This window comes from Phalacrocorax carbo, chromosome 6 (genome assembly GCF_963921805.1).
Source record: "Phalacrocorax carbo chromosome 6, bPhaCar2.1, whole genome shotgun sequence".
In the NCBI taxonomy this organism is placed as follows: Eukaryota; Metazoa; Chordata; class Aves; order Suliformes; family Phalacrocoracidae; genus Phalacrocorax; species Phalacrocorax carbo.
Genome location: NC_087518.1, coordinates 20874861 through 20895698, shown reverse-complemented (window position 1 = coordinate 20895698; position 20838 = coordinate 20874861). Strand labels below are relative to the sequence as shown.

Here is a 20838-nt window from a genome sequence, read left to right as displayed (position 1 = left end):
ATCATCAACAGTAGAAAAGGGATCCTGCCTGGAGGAGAACAAAGTGGGGCATGAAGGCAATGGGGAACAAGAACCCATGCTCTCCTCTAATGAAAGGACCAGAGCCAAACTAACCCGAACCAGGCTCAAACCCAAACAAAATGAGAGTTTTTCTGAGGACTCAATGAGCTTGTTAACATGAAGGTTAAAAGAAGAGTGGGATGGGCCAGTTTTATAGAAGGCAGAGTTACCAAGGCAGTGTTCCTGGCTCAAGCAACACTTTGTTGCTTGATAGCAGGATCCCAGGACACCATTCAGGGAAACAATGACTCACATTCCTCTCCAGGCATCTTCTCCAAGCTGTTACTGGGAAGGGCATATAGGCTAAATATACAGCTGTAGCAGGGTGGAGCAAAGGTCAGCCTGCCTGAGGGTATGCAGTTTAACCTGGCTTTGGCTTCACTTGGGTTTCCAGTGTGTAGCCAGCCAGAGCAAGCACCTCAAAACTCTACTTGTAACTCCTGGTTTTGTCTGGAAAAAGAGTGAGAGAGTTTAAAAATCCTAGTATTTAATTCTATGTTTAAGGGAATGTAAGCTAAAGCTAGTAGTAAAATCCCCAGGAAATTAAACTACAAAAGGTTAAAACAAAAAAAACCCCAAACAAAAAAGATGGGACTAAGAGCTCCTTCCATACAAATGCTATAAAAATGCATATTTTGAAGACAAACATGATAGGCATGTGTATACGTATGCATGCATACAAACACTTTATCAGTTTCCAAGATTTATTAAAAAACAGAACTCAAGGCACCAAGCTAAAAATAGGTATTTTTAACTCTAAGTTTCCTTTTGTATGGAAAGTTTCATATCTTGCTGAATTTTCTTGAAATTAATACTGAAGTGAAGACAGTGGCGTTACAGAAAAGCATTTTAGCAGAAGCCATCCTGTGGGAGAGCCCAGGCCAGAGGAAACCTGGGCTGGCAGAAGCACTTGGGTAGGCAGCTGACAGAGATGAGACTAAAGCACCACTCTGAAAAATTAGAGCAATTTTAACTTGGACAACTAAAGGGTTCTCTCACTAGTTAGTGTACACAAGGCAGCAGACCAGTCCCCATGACACTGCACTCAGATTTGAGGGGCACTAATTGCTAGAAACATTGGAAGTAGAAGATGTAGAACTCTCAAGATTAATTCCCTGGCCCTCCATGGGCTCACTGTGCCATAGCAGCCTCTGTTCACTGAAATATGATTCTGGACTCTCTAGAAACAATTTACACAGGGGTCCAACTGGTTTACATGTTAATTTGCAGGGACAAAGCTGAGGTTTAGATAGTTTTAAAACTAACATGGATTTCTATACCAAAATACAAGTTCTCAAGTATACTAAGATCAGCCCAGACTGCCTCTGCTTTCCCCAAGTGTACTAAAAGCCCAGACTGTGTCTCAGCCGCTCGTACCTGTGAAGGGCACAAATGATGATTTCTAAAAAAGCAAAATAACTTTAACAAAGGCAGTCTAACAAGGTATCTAGAAGACCCCTCAGCAGCTCTAGCCAGGAAGTACAGCTGAGGCACCCGACAACAGGAAGAGAAAGCACAAACCAGAAGGAAGCAAGACACAAGATGTCACTTTTTAAATGCAAGGACTATGAGGCATCAGAGCCCGATCTTGTATTTCTCAGCAGGCAGGCTGCTCTCCAGCTAGCACCGAAGGACATGTGCAAGAGCAGCCGGCATGACAGTTACCACTGTGTGTCCTGTCCCCTGGTATCACTCACCATCTACCAGCTGTTTCAAGTCTAATTCACACCAGCTAACTGATAGAAGTCACCCAGCTGGAAAGCAGGCTTCTGTCGAAGGTGCTGCTTCAGAAATGGGTTTAAACTTGGGCACCATCACCAAGAGGTGACCACAGTCTTTCCTCTACTCCATGCTCCAAAGGACCAAAATGATCCACAAGCCTCCAGCAGCACCTGAAGCCTAGAGAAATACTTCCTCCCTAAGCTGTCCTGTTGTACTACACAGATGTTCTCTTCAGATGTAGTCATGAGCACTGAAACCAATGAGGCGAAAGAGATTTGCATCTCTTGCTTGATTTCTTAATTGAATTCAAGGCTGAACAAAACCCCTTATGAAGGTTCAGAGAATCCACACGGAAGAGAAACAACAAATATCCTAATCAGAGAGGAAGCTTCCACTGGACATTTGTCTTATTAAGTACAAAAGAGTCCACACAAAAAGAGAAAGACCCTGAGGGATAAACTCCCATGTCTAGCAAGGCAGGCAATCTCGCTGAAATCTCTGCCACAGTTTGCCTTTCAGAGCACATCACACATTGCACAAGTTGCACAGGAGAGAGGTGAGCTTTGGTGCACCCTTTCAGCCAAAACTCTCCCACCTACCTTGTCATCTGATTTTTTAAAATCAAAAAGGTATAAAGCTCCTTCTGTCAAATCAGCAAGCAGAAGCTATTAGAGGGGTGAAGGACAGATGATGGTCAGGGCAGTCCAGCAAAGCCCCTTCTTATGAAACCTGATCAAAATCCTGTTCTGAAGGAAACCCTTCTGATGCTCCAGCTCTGGAAGTACACTTGAGTCTGGTGGAGGGCTTGCAGCAGGACTCTCACCTATGTTTTGGCCACACAATGGCAGAGTACTTTTTACATCACCACAACAACCCTGTGCACCAAGAACAGCAGTCAGGCTTCCCTAGGACATGCCAGCACCACAGCCACCATTAGCTTTGATAATGGTACTGAAGCAGGCAGTGAAGTGCTGGAGCACCTGAGATTGGGCAGCTCAGGCAGGTTTTCCTCTAGTATGAGGAAAAATCTGCCCAAGGGTTGCAGGAACCAAATCCAAATCTGAAAAAAAATAAAATCTTGATGATGTTTCATATTCAAGAGTCACCTCAAAATGCTGTTCGGCTGGACTGCTTTATGGAGAGGCAGACACATTCCAAGGGTTTATAATCACCATCTCAGTATTCCACAAAATTCCTCAGATAATGAAATATCTCAAGAAGATCCTTGAAAGTGTTTAAGCACCATCATTTCCTATAGGCTGATGTCACAGCACCAGGGCTTCAGCGCTAAGCACAGGACTGGAAGGTGAGGCTTAGGATCTCTCCCCTACCTGCCAGGGACCTGACTGCTGGGCAAAAAATCTGCTGCTGCCACCAAAAATGTAAACTGCAAACAGCTGATCTTAAGCAGACACACAAAACAAGGCAAACACCACCAACAAAAAGCCATTTTCAGCACTTCAGTTATGTACGCAGCATCATTTATATTCTTTGTGGCAGTGTAACTAAGGGCATGCACACTGTTCAGAAACATCCCGCCATTCCATCAGCCTTACCACTCCACCCTACAGCTCCAAGCCAAGGCATTAAGATTCAACTTGATGGAGCTGCTCAGCCCTGATTTATTACTCAGCCAGCAAGACTGCCATAGCTCTTCATTTAAATATATTTACCAACCAGTGATTTATGCAGAGCAGCCAGGGCATAGCCATGGATGCACAGCTTTCAATGTTTCTCATGAAAACTATTCTGAACGTTTCTTGGCAGAATAAGATAAGTGTTCCAACTTTAACCGTCAAGCATAAAATGGGAAAGCTGCAAAATGAAGTGGCACTGCTCCCGTGCCACACAGGCAGAGAAAGCTTCTGGAGGAGGAATTAACTCCCTGAAGATCAGCAGCTTCCAGCTGGGCAGCACATTCCCTTAAACCTGCAGAAATCCAGGAGTCACAAAAACATCAAACTGATAACCTATTCCTGCAGGTGCGCATTTTTAGAGGCACATTCTCTTGCCAGAGACTAGGGACCAAAGGGCTGGACTGCTTCAGTAAAACTGTCTGCTCTTCACAATAACCTCTGGCCCAAGCTGGCCAGCCTTCATTCAGTCAGTCCAAAAGCAACAGACCACTGACAGCATAAGCTTACAGAGGCAGAAGGACAATGCAAGGCTTTGTAGGTACATCTGCTTCCCAACTGCTCTGGTGCAAGAAGATTGATTAAAGTGAAAAATAAAAGATAAGCAACTTAAAAAACAAGACACTACCAGAGTCTGCATCACACTCCTGCAGTATTAATTTCACTGCATTATCTTTCAGCTAAATTATCTTGTTTACCTGCACTATATAATTAAAAAATAGCCCTCATCTGGTTTTGACCATGGCCTTCATGGCTTCAGCCAGGAACAGAGAAGGCTGGAGCTGCTCATCACACATCCACCAACACACAGACAGCTCCAGCTTTTCTCCCCACCCTGCTTTGGTATTAAGAGATCAGGAGACAAACTCGGTTTTCAATGCAAGACCATTCAGACTACTTCAGTTCATTCAGGATCTGGCCAAAAAGGGCTTACCTTTAGAGAATCAACCCTGACACACACAAAGCCAGCACAATCGACTAAATACATTGCAGGGTAACATGGCCTTCTCTGCAAGCAGCGCAGCACTGCACCTACACATCAAAGAAGTTTCAAGGGTTGCTCCAAGCAACCCCCTGCAGCAATTCTAACACAAGCACATCCTGCCATGGCCAGTGCCCAAATTCCACAAACAAGAAAGTCCAAGGGACTGAAAAAAAATTGCTTTCCAGAAAGCATGGGTTTAAATCCGTTTCTGACACGTTTCAGCTTAAATTAAATTGAAGTCTTCATATGGCAGCAAAGACACTTAACACAAGTTTCTGTAGACTCCTGACTTTTCCTGCTGGCAGGGAGAGCCCAGTGGATAACTGAAAAAAATAGCATCAAGCTGACCTGCTCAACTATCAGATATATTTAAAACTGGGACCTGGGTAAAGGCAGAATACATGCAGGAAAAAGGGGAGGCAGAGTGACAGCAAGGACAAGACAAGAAAAATGTTTTTCTTTTATAAGCAGTCACAGAGCCTACACAGTTTAACACATCTGCAACAGTTAACTAGCTAGCATGGCATCTGGTATCAGTCCTCAAAAAATGGTCCAGAGGTTTTGCCATTGCAGACAAATCCAGCAGTTCTTCTGTTCCTCACAGGAAATCCATCCTGCACAGGTCAGAGAGGTTGGAAACAAGACCTCCATGTTTTTGAGGGGAAAAAAACCCAAGTTACAGCGTATTTCAAATTTCAAATAGTGTGAGCGCAGGCTGCATCCGTGTATTTTGACTTGCCATCACAGTTTAACACAAAAGATAAAAGACCGCAGCCTGCCTTCCCAGCACATTGACACTGTGCCCCACAGCTTCCCAACTGTCAGTCCAGATGACTGTGAGGGGCCAGCAGCATGGCCTCACAGCTGTAAAACAGCATGGAAGATGGCAACAGCCATGTCCACCTCCTGACTCAAGTGGGCAAATTAAAACAAGAATTGTTGTAAAGAGAAAAAAAAAACTGAAATAAGAAGATGGGACAGATCCTGTACCGACTTCCTTCTCAGTGCAAAGTAACACGGCAGAGCATGTGATGACTTACCTGCTCCCCCTGCAAGAATCCCAGGAATGGGGGCAAAGAAAGTCATCAAAGCTCCGCTGTTTGCCCCAGGAAAACAGTTGGATGCCATTCTGAGGCAACAAGGAAAATTACAAGGCTCATCTTGGTTTTGTACCAGTTCAAGCCTCTCTGAGCCAAGCACCATCTCTTCTTGCTCCCCACATACACTTTGGACACCCAAAAACCACTCTCCCCTTCATGCCTGCATTTCTTAGTCAAGTTAAGCATACTCAGGGCTTTGTAATCCTTTGGATAGAGCAGTCTCTCTATGCCTGTATTTTAATTACTTCAAGCTCTACTCCTGTAGAGCCATCTTCTCTGCCTTGGGGCACTCAGAACACAGCAGACCCCAACACTAGGCACAGTCTGTGCTGATCCTGGGGTGAAACAAGGACAACCCCACTTCCCAGCCCAACAACCACCCACTACAGCTAAGTGTTCCCGAGAGCATGTAACAGCAGAAAAATACATTTGTCCTTAATCACTCCAAGACTTTTCTTTTGAATCCACCCCCACCAGTCACTTTTGGTTTTGAATTCTGCTCAGCACTTACCTGACCTTTATTACTAATGTGATACCCAAATCCCAGTAATTAGTTTAAGAGGGCATCCCATTACTAGGACCCACTGGACTCTACTCTGTGCTCACACAGTCACATTACTATGGCTGTTCTTATATCTCAGTAAATCTGAAACATGTCCCAGAAAAACCTGATGGCTCATTGCTATCAAACGGCATAGGAGAAGATTTAGCGAGAGCATAAGGGCTGTATGAAGTGAGATGCTCAAGTGCCACAGGAAAAACGCAGTCTTGGAGTTGCAGGCAGGCTGCTAAGCTCTGAAGGTGTGTTCAGCTTGCCTTTGCTCTACAGCACTGCCGCAGAAGGGGGAAACAATTAAACTTCTTATCACAGTATGGCCCATTCAGCCTCCAGAGTGGGACAGCAATTCCAATCCCCAGGTGGCAAGCACAGCAATTAGGTACCCAATTATGTGCACCAAAGCTTCACTTTGCTTATGTTATTTTACTTCAATGGTTATATAGTATTTCCTTGGCTTACAGTCATGAAAAGATTGTAGGTTCGGGGAAGACCTGTAGGTCTCAGCTGAGATCAGGTCAGTCCTGCAGGACCTAGTCTCACATCATACAGCATTTGGAAGATACAGAATGGTCCAGATGTAGGCAGGTGATGTACAAGTCTTTCAGCAGAGCCAGTTACCACGCCTGGTCACAACCACCGTTTCCTCACCTGGAGGGGCTAGGCTTGAAGTTTAAAAAACAAAACAGTTACACCGCAGCCAGGATCAGCCTGAAGCTCTACACAGCCCACCTCTGAAGAGCAACTCTGGACCGGTGCTTGAGCCTCTTCTGGGCTTAATAAGTGATTGTATGGAAAAAATGTGGGTTTAGCAGATCAGTCCATCCCTTATAAAGCCGAGATATTATGCCAAAAATAACCTTAGTAGTTACAGTCACTAAGCACTCACTTAACAGGTCTTTGATCAGGGACTACAATGCTCTGTCTGCATCAGAGAATCACCACCATCACTGGATAGGAAAGGATGCCCTCCCTTACATCACTAAGGTGTTTCACATTAAGCAGTTAGCAGTTCTTAAAACAGTAGCTAGTCAGGACTCATTTGCCAGCCTCCCCAAAGGAAGCATTTTCTTCCAGCTCAGACAAGGTCCCTCCTGCAGCTTTTCTGCATCTTCAGCCTTTGCTGGACAGGTGGAACTCCCTCAGGCAGAGTTTTGTATCTGGCACTTCCCAGAGTCATGCATGACAACACCTACAACAGCTGGTCAGCAGCTGCTGCAAGAAGCACGATTTAATGATCAAGAATGATGCAGTTTTGGGACTTCGCATACATAATCATAAGTTCAGTGTTATTCTCCAAAGGCCTCTGCTACTCTATTGCAGCAAAATCCAGAGCAAACAAAACCAGGTTACAGAACTGAAACACCTTCCACAAAAAAAAAAAGGAGAAAAGAAAAAGCTTTCAGAGACAACAGTGGTGCCTCCCACAGCAGGGCAGCAGCAGAAGATAGGCTGCCTCTCATTTATTCCAAGACCTTGTACCAGCCAGAAACTTTGCTCATTGCTGTAGGCTGAACCTAACCCCCCTCTCCCAGCAATATATGATGTTGCTCTAGGTAATGCAAACAATACTTAAACCTCAAGGTTGCAAATAAAGAGTTAAAAAAAGCCAGCATACCTGAGAATTAAGACTGTCCGTGAGCTGGTCACAGCAAGCACCACAATTCACTCCTATTCTCCACTCCTATTCCAATTTCTTGTTCTCTGCCTTCGACATAGGCAAGGCCCTCCACCCATCCACGGCTGTCAGCAAACAGCCCAGGAGAGGCAGGATCCTGCTTCCAGTGCTGGGAATGGCCGGTGGCAGCACATCCCTCCCACCCTCAGCAATGATTCAGCCCCTCTGCTCCGCCCCAAGCTGGAGGAGGCCCCGTGTGGACAGGTTCTTTGAAAACCTTACTTTGGCAGATCAAGTCAACAGAATACTGGTGAACTGGGAGCCTTTCAGACGCCTGTACTGATAAGATACATAAGATACAGGGCATTTTTGCTGGGAGAGGAGATGGCTAATCTTTTGCAACCAGACCAGAGGCTGCCAACCTTCCAGCCATTGTGCCAGACCAAGTGCCTCTCAATGCAAGTAGTTAGGTTCTGTTTGGTTTTCTGTTTTGTTTTTTGTTTTTTTTTTGTTTGTTTTTTTTTTTTTTTAAATACTGACAACTTAAAGTTTTTTTTATCCTTTAACTGTTGGAAATGGCTGCACTGCTTTTGCTGAAAACCTGAAACAAAGCCTGAGTCAGGGACACAGCATGGGAAATTCCTGTGCAAGCAATTAAGTTCGAGTTAAACGCAACTCCACAGTCAGTCTCTGCAGCAGGTGGTGTGACCAGTGTCAGGGAGACACTCACTGCTCCTCCATGAAGGCCTGCAGAGGGAAAACTGCCACAGCAGCTAAAGCAGGCTACCCCATGCCCAGACTTTTTAGACTGAATCTAGTCCACATGGGAACTAATTCGGGGAAGTCCTGCAGTAGGGAGCTCTGGCCAAATCACTGCAACTGGGAGGCAACTTCTCAGGAATGTGCTAAGGGGATAACAGCATCTGGATGTGCATGCTCCCTGGTTGCTGCCGCTACACCCTGCTCTGTCCCAGCTTCTGCCTGATAATTCCCGTTGAAGGCAGCCCCTTGGCAATATTACTCACCAGATGACCCGCATCCAATCTTGAGCTGGGCAGGACTGTGGAGCTGCATGCAGGGCAGAAGGAGCAGAGAGGCAGGGTGCAGTCAGGATGCTGGCCTCCAGCCAAGTCCATAGGAGAGGTACGATGCAGAACACAGTAAGGCAGCAATGCAAGTGACAGTGATTAGCATCACTGCTTAATTTGCTGCCTTGCTCCAGAATCTAATCTACTTTAAAACCTGAAGGAAGCACCTCCCAGACACAGTCCCTGTTTAGGCAAGGTGGTGCTGTCTGAGCAGAGTTTGAAAATAACATTTTGCTGCTGCAAGAAGTTATGGTCTCAAGGTTTTTATTCTGTGCCACAGTTAATGCCTGCTCCCTTATTCTCACTGCTTTTCTTTCTTGGGAAATTTATTTCTTCTACTGCTCTTTCACAGGACCAAGAAACAATCTGAAGAGAAACTGATAAGAGAACTTGGGGCAGATATGCCTTCATTTTTGTTTTTAAAGATACCAACTATCTATATCAGCAACATCCCTATGAAGGTGAACCACTGGGACTGGAGACAGGTGCCCTGAAGCACTGCAGACAACAGCAGTACCCAGACCAGCTGAAGTAGCCTAGCAAAACACCTGGCCAGTCATTTAAGGAGAGGTCTAATCACATCACCTACAAGTCTACAGCTTCTGGGTTTTGTAAGGACCTGCGCACAGAACTGGAATGGATCTGAAGCACTCTGATGACATGTATTCTGACACAGAATGAAAGTTTAGAGGCTGGGAAAACCATCCATAATGTCATTTGTGAAAGCAGGTCTGCTCTGCTTGTAACATACACTGCCAACACACTGGGAAAGCTGCTTAGAGATCAACAGATAAAGGCTTTTCACCATTCAGCCTGTTATTTAATGTAAATCAGGTTGTCCTGCTACCAAAAGGCATCCCCATATGTAATGCAAGGTGCTCAAAAGAATCAGGAGCAGCAGCAGCAAAAATCAAGTATTCACACTGTGGCTGAATCCCTTCAGACCTCCCCCTGATGACCACCGGGTCCTTCTCCCCTTCTACAGGCGCAGTTCTGCAGTCTGGAGCTGCACAGTCTTCTCAAGTACTTGTCAATTCAGGCTATCTCCTCAAAGTATCACCACCTTAAAATAGGGTTTTGTCCACCGAAATAACTCCAGGCTCCTTAGAGGTATGAAGTCATGTTTTGAAAAGCAACAGTGCAGCAAATTCAATTAACTAATTGAGTCTGCCTCTACCTGGGCATCAGGGAAGATTTCCCAAAGCCCATCCCCAAGATGTAACATGTTATTTACCAGCTGTGTCACTTCGACCCTTCCAGCATGATCTAGAGGGTCTGCCTCCATCACCCTGCTCTTATCTTCAACCCTAGTAAAGGCTGGAGGGGGTTGGAAAAGGCACACACAAACCAAGCTGGAGGCAAACAGTAGCTCTTTAGAGGAATAAACCACTCCTGCCATGATTGACAGGTTCATCTGCCAGTCTCCACCTGCTGTTCACATTCCTGGCATTTCTTTCTGCAGTATTTTCTCCCCAAGAAGGGACAGTCTGCTTATCAACTGCTGCAGAGGAGATTTAAAGGAAAGGAAAGAGGCCCCAGCTTAAAGAAAATTAAGATATTTCAGGCCCTGAGCATGCGAAAGACAGTTTTCTTGTATCAGATCAGGGGAACCTGCTGAAGGGGTTTATTCCAGGAGCCCTCACAGGTTCAGAAACTTATAATGGGTGTTAAGTGCTCTGCTTTGCTCATTCCTGACACCATACCTCTGTTAAATTCCTGGCAGATAAAGCATGGGGCTCCAGAAAAGTCTCTCTACCCTCCAACTGCTCAAGCCAAAGTAATTTTCTGCATTGGTCAACTACCCCTTAGAATAAAAGGGAGATAAGGGTGAAAACCTGCCAGCCTCTCCAAAAGGGTGAAGGCTTCGCTGCCTTCCCTGCAGCAGAGGGCTGATTAGCAGACAGCCGGGAGACAGGGCAGGACAGCTGTTCAGAGCAGCAACAGATTATTTCTGGGAGTCAAGGAGCAGGAGTTTAGTTCTGGTTTTCAGCCCTGGAGTCAGGTTGGAAGTTCCTCCTTTTCTTCAAGCTAGTTTTAACAGCAAGAAGGTGAAGGAAAATAAAGCCATACAACTGTAGCAGAGCCTCAAAGCAGAGGAGTGGAACATGAGCCTGCTTGTTGTCAGAAGAGGAAAAAGTAGCTCTGAGGACTTCTCTTAAGAGCTCAGTGTCTTTAAGATCCCAACCTCCCTGTCAAACTTGATCAAAATTAGCTATTAGCATCAAATTCATTACAGTGCACACCTGTACTGAAATCCTATCAGCCTGGTTGCTGCAGGGAGCCAAGGCAAAGTGGGGTTTCTGGAGTTTGGGTATCCCACCACCCATCTAAAAGTGATTTTCTTTCACTGAAAGAAGAACAAACACAACTGCAAACACATCTACAAGTTTTTGCTTATCTGCCATCTTTGGGGAAGGAGGGAGAAGGTAACAGGAAGTAAATGCAGCTTTCCCCCTACCTGGAAGAGGAACAAAATGCAAACCAGCTTTTTATTTCAGACCAGGGTGGTTATTTCCATTGACAGGCAGTATCACTCTGTAAGGCAGACAGCACAACAGTACCTTTATAAACCAGGGTGAATGCAGTACAAAATCTGACTTACCCCAGATGCTCCTGGGCAACAGAGCCCAGCCCCAAGAGCTGTGGCTTCGCAAGCAGGACACCCCCAAACACCGTGAGCACCAGCCAGCCCCCTACCCTTGCAGAACAGCTTCCCGACCAGTTTTTGACAATATTTCCCAAAGCTGCCACGCTCACTCTTACAAAGGAGCCAAAAGTTAGCAGCAGCAAGAGGAAGGGGAGGGCAAGCCAGGTGTGAGCAGCATTTGATTAGCTGGCTAATGGGTGCAGCTGTCCTCCGGTTTTACAGCTCTTGGAGGAAATTTAAACAGGAACTTACTATAAATTAACTGCCCATAAAATGAGCATGTTTTCTCAACACACCAGAAGGTCGGGAGAGGTCTGCTCAGCCCCCCATTCCCAGGACAGAGCAAACAGCCTCTGCAGTTGCAGATTCTACTTCCAAAGCAGGGGAATGTGGATTTAGCCTGTGCAGTAATAAGATGGTGAAAGCACGCTCACGAAGCAAAGTCGTTCTCCATTCACAGCAAACTAATAATTTGTTTCCCCTAAAATCCCCAATGCAATCGAGATGTCTAAGCAGCCTTTGTCCCAGAAAGCAAACTATACAACAGCCTTGGAAAGTCAGCTACAGATCCACTTGCCAAATCCTTGCAAGGCTGTTTATTCTGCAGGAGCAACAAACACACTAACTTCAACTCCTTCCAGGTCTGGAAGCTGCAAGCAATAAGGTGGTTATTGACACTATCCCCAACCCTTCTGGCTTCCTCTTCCTTAACAGGATTTTTTAAGAGGTAAGAGCTGCCCATTAGGCATATTCTGTTGATAAAAATGCACCTGACAAGTTCTCAGTTTTGAGAAAACCAGGAGGATGGGAAAAGCCAGGGTGAAGCCAGCGCAGCAAACACGAGAAATAAAAGAAAATTGCTTAAGGTGCACAAGAAAGGACCAGTGTGTGTGGTGGGATGCTCATTCCCTGTGGTCACCCTAAGCTGCAGGAGGAGAGTCTCTGGCAGCGAGGACACTGGGAAGTGCCCTTTCACCTTTCACAAGGGGACAGGCTTGCTAGTCTGATGAAAGGAGGAGCGAGTTGTTTGGCTGAAGGGCTGAATTCCTCTGGCAGCACAAGGAGTGCAAGTCCACAGCTGCACCTCTCTGGGGGTAAGGGACCCAGGCCAGCCAGCGTAGAGGCTCACAGCACTGGGCAGGCCCCCCAGCACCCTGCTCCGTGACTGCTGGGCAAGAGCAGCGGGTTTCCAGTACTGGGGGTTCCATACAGAGCCCTCCCGGCACACTGGCTCTCTCAACCAGCTGGCAGCAGCCCAGGGGTACAACACACCAGGGAAAAGCTGTCCAAAAAACCTATGGAAGTGCTTGGAAGAGTTGAATACAGAGTTTGGGAGAGGAACACTGACGAGCCGTACAACTCTTCCAGGGATATTTTAAGCATTACTACAGCTGCATTCCAGTCCCTGAGTATATTTTCTATAAATAAGTATTTTAAGTCACCTTTTTTTTCAAAACTTTAGTCAAGTGCAGTACAATGCTTCAAATTTTAGACCTGTAGAGTGCTAGGCAAATTTGCTGCCAATTGTTAAAACTGTGCCCCGTTACCTAGGTTATAGCATAGGATCATCTTTAGGTTTTTTTTTCAGATGCTTTTCTGAAAACATGTTTATTCTGTGTTACACCATTAGGTGTCTACTGATACATCAAGCCCAAATTCTGTGGATTAACACATCTTTGTTCACAAACAACACTGGTTTTATTTTCAAATCTAAGGTTTTTTTTCCTTTTTTACAGGCCAATAAGCAGAAGACAACACACCAGTAATTCTGCTTGCAGAGTAACTCTCTTTAGACAAAGCCACAGCACATACAACTGGCAGCAATCTCTGGGAGCTCCGTTTGAGCAGTGTGTGAGGCTGCCAGGACACAAGTACTGCACGTAACAAGCCAACTGCACCACAGACATGCCAAAGCTCCCCAAAGGCCCTTCTCCTCTAAAGACAGGGCAAAGCAGCATGCAGAGGGAAAACAGACCATCGTATGTCTTAACCTGGGTACCCTGCCTGCAAATAGGGAGCTAAGAGAGAGAGAACACTGCTTGCCTGTAAAAGCTTGTACCAAAATCCTTCAACGGGGCCATGTAAAGGCAGGTCTAGACCCATGCACCTCTTCAACCCAAACACACTGCATTTGCAGTGCTATCTAACCCAGACATGGTAGTCAGCAGTTTTGGGAGATCCAAAGCATGAGCAGAGCAGGCTATGCCGTACAGGGCAGATCATGCACCCCAGCTCTGCTGATCGCTCTCCTCCTCTAAGCTCCCACCCCATCAGGCACAGCAGTTCTTGTGCACTGAAGATACCAACAAAACACAGCTTAACCTTCAGAGCATAGATCTCCACCAGCACTTTACAGTACACAAATATTAATATTCACAAATAAATCCAGGCCTGCTTAATCCAAATAACACACAGCTGTGCCCAAGCACGTGTTTTCTTTGGAGAACAGACCAGAGACTCTGAGCCTGGTTGTCTTACCTATTTTTGAAAGCCAGATTTAAGTCAACTAAACAGATAACAACCAAGCTGAAACACCAACCCTCACTACAAAACCTCCCGCTCTTCAAGCTCTTGGTTGCTATTGAAAGGGGGAAAAACACCCCCAAGGTACTGCAGTCATCTCTACCAGCCCTGCTGGGGAGATGAGGAGAAGGCATGCCTGCTGGGTCAGGTACACAGGGCAAGTAGCTGTCTGCCAGCATGCCTCATGAGTTATCAGCTAAATCAGGTCCGTGACCATTCAGCAGTAACAGGGCTAGATGACACCTCTATCTCCTTTCCCATCCTTACAGCTCTGGCTGTAAATTTTTCAGGGCAGCTGCAAGCTTCTGGTGGAACACCACAGGTCACGGCTAGCTGGGACCTCTGTAGGAAGCCATGGCAGCAGTTCCAACAGCTCCAGGGTAAGGATGCTCGTAAACCTAAAAAAACTGTGAAAAATATTAATGTGTTGTACTGTTACGCAGATTGCACCCAAGAAGCTGCTTAACTGTGCACAGGTAGAGGAATCAAGATTGAAGTGGAGTGATTTGTCTTAGGGACATTTATCTTAGGTGTAGGGTACCCAGCACGTCACCGGCATGAGCCACATAATTGTAGGGGAGCTTTGGGATGTGGGGATTTGCAAGGCCACCAGTACTGAGTTGACTATAGCAGTGATACAGCCATTCAAGGTTGAGATTGCCTGAGTAACAGGAATGCCAGATTTGGATACGGATGTAGCAAGGTTGAAACCGATGAACAAAAAGTAATAAGGGGCTGTTATTTGGGAATCTGAGCAGAGAAAGGGAGGGACAGGGACAATTGAAGATGTAGGTCCAGAAATAGAGGGGGAAAATGGAGAATAATGTGTAACAAAGAACAAAGGAGGGTCAGTCTTCCTGTGGTATGAGCAGGGGCACCTAGGGACAGCCGTGACCCCAATGCTTAAGTTCAACCCCACCCAGGATGCTGGGGAACCCCCCTGGACAACCTGCTGGACTCTCCATGCAGTCTGTGTCCAGAAGACTTGCCATGGGAGAGCAAAGCGGGACAAATTCACACCCTAGCTGAAGTGGCATGGGAGGGAAGGGTGACAGATTGGCAATTCAGCAGTAGTGTGATTTGTCAGATTTAGTAGTAACTACCAGCTTTAGAGTTGGAAGTGTGCAAAATGCTCTAACTGTAAATTACTATCAGCGGTGTTTATCAGTGAATCAATTAAATAGTCAATAATTTGACTAGTTTCTCAGTAGAGTATTGCTTCATAATAATCATTGCAGTCTCTCAGATCAGCCACATCTCCAGCCTGCACCCCACAGGGGCTGGATCAGACCAGGGGCTCAGCCCAGAGGTCTGGGCTAGCTGCTGTCTAGGTATCTTGGTTAAGTCTGCATGGGCAGATGCAATCCGGGCTGCTTGTGTTACGTTTGTACAATGCCTGACACGAAGAGGCTGTGACCCACTACTGAAAATCACGCACACCGCCACCATGGTGTGAACACACCATTGACCACACTTTTAATAGCTTCTAATAATAAACTGGGATAAAGAGCTTAGAAGTTTGAAATGCCTGCGTAAAGCACATCTGCAATTAAAGGGACACTCCTCAACGACACCACGTCAGCAAGACCAGAGGGCTGGCCATGCAGGGATGGGGATGGGGCCTGCCTCAGGTCCTCTCACTCGTCAAGCAGGACTGACCTAAATCCTCCCTATTTCAGACTTTGGTGGCAGCAGGAAAATGAGCTGATCTCATTAATTTCACCTCCTGCTGCCTGGTGAACTTCTCTGAAAAAAAAAAACCCCAAACTTCAAAGCTATGCTGGCAACCTGGCAACAAAAAGCTCACTGGAACAGGAGGCAGCAAATAACCTGCTGCAGCATTGCTCACCTAATGGCCAAGCTCTCCTCTTGCTCCCCAGAGGTCAAGTTATTCAGCTGGGGACTTTAAAATCTAGCTAGAACACCTAGCAAGGCACAGCTTCTCTGCAGGGCAGTTTATGCAACAGAAGGGCATGTAGTCCATCATCAGCTGGTGGCTCAGCAAAACCTGCTCTGACATGCAGGAGACCCCAAGACCGGCACACTGCATGACACAGGCAACATCAACTCCTCCCTGCAGCTTCCTCGGAGCCTCACCAGAGCTAAGTACACCAGGGCAGCCTATTTTCCTGTGATTTCCAGACTTCAAGTTTATTTTTTAATCCGATAGTAACAGTAGAAGACTATTAAAAACCCCACAGTGGCCTGAGAGGCTCCAGAGTCTAAAATAAACATGCCAAGCCCTATTTGTGACTGAGTAAAAATAGCTTGTTTCTCATCCCTTCCCAGGACCTCTGCTTCATACACAAAATCTTCACAGGTTAACTATAAAACTACCAGACGTGCGAGGAATGTCTTGAATTGAGCTTTGCACTTTTTGGAAAAGTTCAGAAACCTACCTTGGCCCCACAGCAAAGGGATGCACCCTCAAAGCTTGTCTCCCACTCAGGTCTAAAGGCCTGGCACTGCCAGTTCCCTTTAAGAGAAAACTACCATCCTTCCAAAAAAATGAAACAAACAACAAAAAACAAGATGTAATTCCAGTGAAGTGAAGTTTTTTGCACTCTTTCTTGGCTGGATACTTTTTAAATTAAAATTATTCCAAAGAGCATTAACTATAAAATCCAGTGCTGGGACAGGCTCCCCGGGAAACAGAGCGAGCACAGTCAGCATCTGCATCAAAAGGAGACTGCAGCCGGTCTGGCTCGCCATAAGAAACATCGCTACATAGCAAGTTCTGCTGAATTAACTTTCTTCCAGGGCCTATATGCATCTCACCTGGCACCTGCGATGCTCAGGCCTGAAGAGAACAGAACAAAACCTAGGAGAGCAGCACAACAGGAAGACAATCATGACACTGAGTTAAATCATTACATCTTTTCTAATGACAGATTGGCCAGACCCACAAGCAAGCACCAACCTATTCATGACTCAGGCTTTAAAAAGGAACAGAGGAGAATCTGCAATGCATCTGAAACGTGGTATTTATACACACACTAAAAGGTGCCCCAGGCAATATGCCAGGCATAAACATCCCCAGGCCTGTGGGCAGAGCTTGCAAGAGCCACCAGCCCAAAGAGCCTTCCCAGAAATAGGCAACAGCCAGTCCAGAGGGACGGGAAGGTCCCGGCCTGCCGGCACATCTCCCTACAAGGCAGTCCTGACAGCAGCACATGCAGTCGTCCATCTGCTGCTGTGCTCTCCCGCCTCCCTGCAGCCCAAGAGCACGTACCAGGCTTTAACCCGCCCCAGACAACACGTGGCAGGAACCCGTTTTGTGGTACCCCCAGAGATCACCTCTGCCCACATACGCACCTACAAACACTATGTTCCAGCACCAGCTCTGCTTTCACCATTACAATTCATCTCCAGAAACCTGGGCTCAGATTAAGAAGGCACAAATTAAGCAGCAATTTGGGACTCAGGTGAGACACAGCAAAATCTCAGAAGAGCTCTTAGCACAGCCACACTAATTTTAAGTGACAGGAACAAGAAAAACAAATTTGCTTGCTAAATACATATTTAGTTTAGCCGGTCACGTTGAAAAGCTCAACATTTGTATTTTAGATTATGTTCTTAAACATTCAAGGCCAGCATTTAGCGAGATCTGTTACACAGGTCCCTAAAGTTTCCCCTACTTGATTAAAGCAAATCTTCAGTTGCAGGCTGCAAGAGATGGGAAAGCTATAGTCTCCTCTCACCTATTGCTTCCAATTATTAAGCACCCTAGCAAATAATGGCGAAAAAGTTCACCTTTCTCCAGATTTTAATTTGTTTGGCTTCTTCCTCCTCTTGTTATACACAGACTTTTTCATTATTTATGGTCAAAACCATTTCAGATAACAAGGAGAGTGATCTGGCACTTTCCATCTCTCTTGTCCCATCTGCCCACACACTATCACTGAAGAGTCACCTCACCAGATGCTTCAAGGTAAAAATCACAGCTTGTCTTATTTACATTAATATTTTGTGTTAGCTGTTACACAAATATTGCTGCTCTTAAAGGAGACTTCTCTCCAGTCCCCCCGTCCCCCCTTCCCCCTCATCTGCCATCACTTCCCATTCTTTTAGCTTATTCTGAAAGGGCAGGACTCCTGGAAATCAATTTTCTTCTTATCTGGTAGGCACTGGTACAATAGCCTAGCTACCAAACAAGCATCAAGTAACTGTGATGCACCAATAATCTCGCCCTGTATGTGCAACCCAGGATTTCAGCTCATATTTCCACCCCCAACGCATGCATTACAGTGATATTCCCATCCCTGATGCAAGGTGATAAAGTGCATCATCCTTCCTTCCTACTCCGGTGCATTTTTCCTCCTATTCAATGGCCCACAAAGATCAAGAGATCACACAACACAGAACCCACAAGCAGCATGCATTCTCCCATGGTGGCAAAGACTCAAAACTCAACATTTTGTGGAAAAAGGAACGGGTGAACCTTTCCCCTGACACATCCTTCCAGGGCAGATGTGCCCTGGCCTGCTTAAAGCCCCAAAGCAGCATAACAGCCAGCTTCATGGTCATTTTAAGCTGGTGTTACTTTCAGAGGAAGCATTTCCACCTGCCTCCTCCCCACCCCCACCCCGCCCCCACCCTTTGTGCTGGTACAAGTGTTACAGCCAGATGGAGAAATTGATGGGGGAACTGACACACATTGAAGAAACCAGCAAGAGACAAAAGAGGCCAGTTTCCATCTGGCTGGATGCGGGGTCTGCAAGACCACTTCTCTTTCCCATTGTACCAGCACAAGCAAAAGGCAGGACCTCTTCTGCCAGCAGCACCAGCTCAAACCAACAGAGAAGCTGGGCACGCCAAGTTTGGACCCTGTAAAAAACTGTCATGCAAGAGCACTGCACAAAGTTTCCAAGAAAAACCCAAACAATTCCAAAAGATTATGGGGAAAAAGAAATCAAATTGGTTTTAGCTGGACATCTCCCATTCATTTCCCACTATTGTCCAAACCAGCATCTAACCAGCACATACTGACAGCAAGGGCCACCTCCCACAGCCAGCTGTATCCTAGTAGCATGCAATGCAATCCCCTTACAGCAGAAGTCTCTAGATCTATTCCACATTAATAGTCCACTCAAGCACTTCTGGGCAAACTGCAGCAAGCAGGCGAGTGACTTGATACAGGTTTCTTTTCAGCTACTAAGCCACTTTAAAAGACATCTAAAAATACATTACACGCTTTTCTCATGTGACTTTTCTATGCAAGGAACTGCTCTAAAGCCTGCCAATAGCAAATAGAACAAGACACTGCTGCAAGACCTCTTTCCTGCACGAATGGCCACTGCATCATCAACTTGTTTGAGCCCAGGAGCAATACACAGTCTGCTGAGCAGCTACTGATGTAGCACCATTTTCCCCAGAGGGCTGTGCTTCCATTCAGGATCACCACCCAGATGGGGAGCAGCAATGTTTTGCCTTGTTTCTGCTCCAGAAGGATTTTTAACGAGTTACACCCAGAACAGTTCAAATATACACTCCTCCTGACCAAGCCTAAAGAAAAATAACTTCCCAGTTCTGCTGACACAGGTAATTCCTCTCCATTGAGGAGTGGGTGAGGTAAATAGGACAACTATTTGCCTTTAAAGTGCTTTGCAAGTCAGCTCAGCTGGCTGCTATCACAAAGCCCATGCAGGAGGACACTGGCTACTTCAATTACTCCAGCTGATCCTCAAGCACATCTCAGAGTAGATTTACATCACCAAGTTTCCCATGAAGACTCTTCCTCCACTGCCAGTGGGGAGCAGACAGCTTTTGTGCTCTGTTGAGATGTGGACCTGTGTGCTTACAAGCTTCTGTACATGCCTGGGTCTGCTTTGAACCAGAGCAGACACTGACAGGCTAGGAAGTGAAAGGTGTCTGCTCCTAGATCAGTTCAGGCTGCAGAGCTGAGCCATCTGCTTCTGCAGATACTGAGGGTGGCTCTTCCTTGCTGCAAACCACACACAGAGCCATGTGCCCAGGCAGCTCCTAGCTTCAGCTGACCTTTTCCAGTTGGCACAGCCTGAGACTGCAGGTCCCAAACAGGGCTTAGAGTCAGCTGCCTAGAATTTGCTAAGAATCATCATCTTAAGTCACTGCTTATAGAAGAATCCCACCCTAAACACACTTGCATAGGGAGTCAACTTAGCCAGCCTGAATTCCCATATATGACCAGAAAATAGGACTTCAGCATGTGAAGCACTTTTCCCCAGGCTCTCAGCTGGAGTGACCAAGCCACATACTACACCAGTCCAAAAGACTCACAGGGAAGAGCTCTGCACCCAGCCTTGCCCCCCACAATCTCCCTCATGCTAGTGGTAGACTGCTTTTCCAGCAGAATCTGAGCTGACCAACCCATCACAAAACACAGGTACGTGCAGCCAAGGCAAAGGGCAGAGGGCAGAACCACCCCTCTTTGCAGGATCTTGATTTCATCTTAACTTCAGGAAAGATCAAATCCTGTGTCTCACTGCCTCCTGTTCTCTGCTTTTCTTTATGGAACAGGGGAGAAGCTGCCTCAAATGATCTCCTGAAGCATCATATCAAGGCAATGGTTTTCAACCAGCATGTGAACAGACTACCAGAAATCCATAAAAGGTGTAAAAAGGCTTACCTGAAGTCAGCAGGATTAAGCTCGCTACACAAAGTTATGCACCTCCAGGGGAAGCTTTAGAGCCTGCAATTCAGGGAAGAGAAAAGGGCTGGAGGCAGCTGAGCTGGGTCACACCAGAGCAGAGCACACAGCACCAGGACGCAGAGTGGAGGTCTGCAGGAAACAGCTTCTTCCTGTGATGGCAGGACAGTACCACAACCCCTCTCCCCTGGGACACCCACCGGGCAGACACGGCTGACTGCCAGACCGAGCTGAGCTCACAGAGCCACATCCAGTTTGCAGATCAAAAGTCACCGAG

General features: G+C 46.3%; 1 protein-coding gene across 7 annotated transcripts in view; it reads right to left on the bottom strand.

Annotated features, from left to right (window-relative positions):
• DAG1 (dystroglycan 1) overlaps positions 1-20838 on the bottom strand; it is a 53836-nt gene that overhangs the window by 24287 nt on the left and 8711 nt on the right. Inside the window, exon 2 of one of the 7 annotated variants that reach the window (XM_064454156.1) lies at positions 20541-20603. The exons of 5 other annotated variants lie outside the window; for them this stretch is intronic. The gene's annotated coding sequence lies outside the window, so the exon portion shown is untranslated. Of the gene's footprint in view, positions 1-20540; positions 20604-20838 lie in introns of those variants that run through there. One more of the 7 variants, XM_064454154.1, reaches the window with a different exon arrangement.